This window comes from Macrobrachium nipponense, chromosome 14, assembly GCF_015104395.2.
Source record: "Macrobrachium nipponense isolate FS-2020 chromosome 14, ASM1510439v2, whole genome shotgun sequence".
Classification (NCBI taxonomy): Eukaryota; Metazoa; Arthropoda; class Malacostraca; order Decapoda; family Palaemonidae; genus Macrobrachium; species Macrobrachium nipponense.
In genome coordinates, this window is record NC_087207.1 from 44,879,163 (window position 1) to 44,884,162 (window position 5,000).

Here is a 5,000-nt window from a genome sequence, read left to right on the forward strand (position 1 = left end):
AGAGATAAGAGAAGAAGGAATAGACGAAGGATAAGAGAGGATGAAGGCGCACGAGAGTGGGATCGAATTCGAGTCAACTCGTCCAGTTAGAGAGCGACAGAGATATTCCGACGTTGAGCAAGCCTTCAGAGAAGAAATGTCCTACAAGAGGTTTTGAGGAATTCCTGCCCTTCGAGTATCAAGACTAGACGTTGCTTTCTGCAGTACGGAGTCAAGAAGACGTCTGAAGTTCTACAATTCTCCTTTGTGAAGCCCTCACTTCGAGCATTGATTTTCGACAGCTGCAAAACTGGCCAGCAAGTATTTCATTACCTCACTGTTTCCCCAGTTCATGTATTGTAAGATTTTATTTTTGTTATGTAAATAGGAGAAACCATTCTGCATTTATCCTTTTGTTAGTAAGCTTGTAAATAAACTTTTGTTCTGTTGTGTTCCTTTCTATATTCATATCCCCAGTTTCAACTGTTGGTGTTGAATCCTTTTGTTTATTATAATTAATGACCTGTAGCAGACCCTGGTGTCCATGACAAACTGATCAAATGTGTCATTGCACCCAACAGAAAATGGGAAGAGGCGAGCGAGACAAAGAAAATGAGGGACACGCCTTCGCTTCTCACTCAGTATTTCCTGCCTTTGCATTTGTCACTCGGTTAGCACTCTGTCTACCTCTTACCTACTCTTACATGGAACATGTCGTGCTGTGTATTCCTATGCATTGCACTCAATAGCAAACCACAGAAAAATAACACTGAAATACACCTGTGAGCAAATTGTTGACATAAAGAAAATAAAAGGAAAATTTTAACACTTACACCTTTATTAAGGAACGACACATCGAATACGTTGAAGTCGTCTGGTTCTTCATTAGCAACTTGTATATACATGCAACCGTACATAGCTAATACACTGATAATCACTGTAAAATGGCTGCGCCCCAATAATTATTACACCATAATTTCTGCTGCATTTACAACACACATCATAGCCACACACTCTTTCCAACCTCACTGCCTTCATCGGAGGCTGTTCTCCAATGAACGGATACTTGCTGACTTAAGTTACCTCATCAGCAACAGATGAACAGAAATGTAAGCTTGCCAGAAAAGTTGGCGTAGAGGAGTTCAGAACTGAACAGCTAGTGAGTTGTTGTCTGCACACACTGCTTTAAACCATCATCAGTCAGCTTAGAATCGGCTGTCGAGAAGGTGCCTCATTGTATATTTCACCTATTTCAGCCATGGCCACAAGAGACGATAGGGATCAAAGCATAGTTGAAGGAGCTTCAAACACCAGGCAAAGACATGCTGCTGGCAGTAGGCTTACCAGTCAATGTCGTAATATAATAATGAAGGTTTTCAATTTTTCACTTTATGTGGTCCCAGCAAAAACAATGAAAGAAATCATTAAGGCGACAGCAACAGCAACTCAAGTTTCAGAGAGAATTATCTATTCCATCAAATCTGAAAAGATGAAATCTTCCAACGGTATCATTTATTTGCCCTTGCCCCGGAAAAGAAAATCTACTATTCTAGACCATCTTGACAGTTTCGGCAGGGAATGTGTAAGAGTTACATAATAAAAATATGGAATGTTATTCCATATATATAAAAGACTAAAACTAAAGAGGTAAACCAGATTGCTTGCAGGAATGTGATCAGACCAGAGACGCTAAGATGACGTATACAATAAAGTAGGCTAAGTTGACGTGACATCACCTGTGGTCATTCATTTGTTTTGAAACATTAGTCCAAGCTTCCTGCTTAAGACTACCGCGACCTATAATTCAAACGGCCTATGTGATTTCTAATGTGTCTCATTTTGTATGTATGTTCATATGTTCGAGCTACTGTCTGCTTCCTTTATGACTTGTAACCGAGATGGTAGGCAGAACAGAATTAGCCATCATCATTGGCAGAAGCGATAAAGCCATCGTCATTGGCAGACCTGTACAATCCTATATTCATCATGTAATCTCAGAGAATAGAACTATATACTTCGTGTTTTCTACTAGAAAACCTCACATCAGAAAAGATATCATCATGAGTTTAAGACATCGTCGTCATAACCACTTCGTAAGTTATCAGCAAACCCCACGACACTCCAATGAGTATGGAAGTGCATAACCAACCGACTTAGGGTAAGATTATCGCAAGTCTAACATTACCTCATAGGGCGCCTTATTATATAAGGCAACAGCCCTAATAAATGTGTTAGGAGAGAGATGCTATCCTTTTATGAAAGAGGAAACCTTCCTATATTAGCAAGATTTTTGGCAAAAGTTCGGGAACCTTCTATTAATTTTACTGGCTTAAGAAGTTCCTTCTACAAAATAGTCAGGAATCTTCGTTTTAGGTACAAGAAAGTCACAAGCAAAAGGAAGATACTCATGGAGAGACAGGGCATTATTGTAACAAGGAACAAGTATCTTAGAGAACTGAAGAGAAATGGAGATAGTACAAACCCAAGACCGGACCGGAGTTATTCGTGGAAAAGACTTGGGTGAACCAGAACCTCCCAACAAGCAGCAAATAAGAAAATCCCAAATCATAGACTGGTTGGTTCTAAATAACATTGACCATGACCCTTCTGCAACAATACTCGACCTTCTTCAGATCTGCCAGAGCCACAAGGAAATTCAGACGTTACGATACAGATGAAATTCCTGCCCACTATCGGCATAAAGTGCATCGTCTACCTCCCTATCACTGCATTTTCAATCCTATAGAAAATATCTGGGCCAAAGTGAAGACAGAGATGAAAAAAATAAACCTAATTCTAATAACGACCAGTCTCTGAAAATTGTTGAAATATTTACAAAAGAGAGTTGATCATGTGACGCCACAGCACTGGCAAAATGCTATAGAACAAGTCAAAGAAATGCAAGAAGAGTATCGTGCCAAAGATGCAGCAATTGATCATTTACTTGATGAATTTGTAATTGACCTGAATGATAGCACTACTGATGACAGTAGTGATGAAGATGCTCTGACAGTGGACTAAAATTCTAGCTCTATTTCATGTTGTTATTGATACTTTTGTAAATATGATACTGATGATATCTTATTATCATCCATGACCCTGAATACTGTTATCAATACTTTTGTTTATATAATTCTGACGCCCTTAATTGCTGTACTATTATTATTGCTGTTATGAATATTTAGTTGTTGTTTAGTTTGTTGTGACTCTTACCGCTTTTATCACTAATAGTATTATTATTATGCCACTATTGGCGAATACAGCTACTGTATCCCTCTCGTGATCTGATGACGCGTAGCGCGTCAATACATTTTTTTTCCGTTAGTGCACAGATGACGCGCCGGGTGCGTCATATGTAAGTTATTTTTGGAAAAAAATTCACGACAAAAGGAAAATGCGTCAATCATAGCAGACGATACAAATCGTCAACATAATTAGGTTGGAAAATCTGAAAATTGCACTCCGTAAAAACCTAGTACTTTTTAATCAATTACAGCTCACTACCAAACACATTTATAGCAAATTTATTGCCTCCACGTGAAAGAGCAAACATTTCTGCACAATTTAGGTATAAAACAAACTCCCCAAACCTAATTATTATATTTTTCATGATTATGTCCAGAAAAATATCTACGAATTTTCTTAAAAATTTCACGTTCATCACATCCTTTTCATTATTTCTAAACCTCGTTAGGATGCTCGGATTGCATTAAGAAATAATTCAATCATTTGCCAGCATAATAACACTAACCAGAAGCGTATATCAGCTATAGTTCGGACGTACCGAATTTTACCGAAAAAACTTTTCCATGCGCGTGTTCGTTTCGGCCCGGGAGGGGGGGTGGGGGGGTATGTGGGGGGGGAGGGGGTACCTTACACCCTTAGATTTTCGGCCTGTGCACACGAAATGAACAATTACGAAAATAAACTTGAATATTAAGTTCCCAAGAACCTTTTGTTTCCCCATATTATTGAAAACTGGTATAAGTTTATTGAGATGGAACAAAAAACAACAGAATAATTAACATTCTCAAATATAAGGGCCCTGTCCTTATTATTCATGAATCATGATTTACAAAACATAGTATAATTAACGCGTATGTAGAAATACGCTGGACGACAGATGAAGAAAAAACAACTGTAATATGACATGTTTGAAAATTTATAGTTGAAGAACAGTCAATTTACTGAAATTTTATATAGAGTGGCACAAAGCTAGAAAAAAAGTATTAATAAATTCAATGTATGTCATTTGCAATTATACATATCCTAAAATATTAATGACATTCCGTGTGCAGTACTTTTGAAATGTTAAAAATGAGCATTGTGATATATAAACATCTTCATTATCATTTAATGAAGGCAAGAACACCACAAGCCACATTTGAACCTCCCTCTGAAAGTACATCAACCTTCTGTCAACCCTGTGGCTGTTCCTCCCACAACTCCACCCGAACCTTTGCGGCAAGCTTACATTTTGCTCTTGGGCATTATACAACCTCGGCAATGTACAATAAATATGTTTTTTTTTTCTTTAACCAATAATGGCACGATTGCGCAAAAAAATCTAGCTGCCAATTTAAACATTGAAGTTCAAGCGTTTGAAACATATTTCTAGTCTACAGCTTCGGTAAGTGTTGTTTCATAATTGTCAAATATATATATAATAATTTACGTAGCATTACATAACTTGGATCTTAAATCACTCTATGACCGTATAATCACAATTCTGAAACAGTGTGAAAACAAAACAGAGATTCAGACAACACGACACCCATCCATCCAGCGGCAAGCAGCTAAGTGCAAGTTTGCCAGGTTTTAAAAAATCGACTGTACTTATACTACTTGGTAAGTTAATCTTCTTAACAAAAAATTACTTTTAGAATCGTGCATTTCTGCTCAACGATATGCTCATGAACTGAACTGATCTTGCCGAATGGCCTTGTTCTCGCTCTCCAGAACGAAAGGCCACTGTCAGCTTGATCGTTTTGGTAGGTAACCACTGATCGCGTCTATCAAAA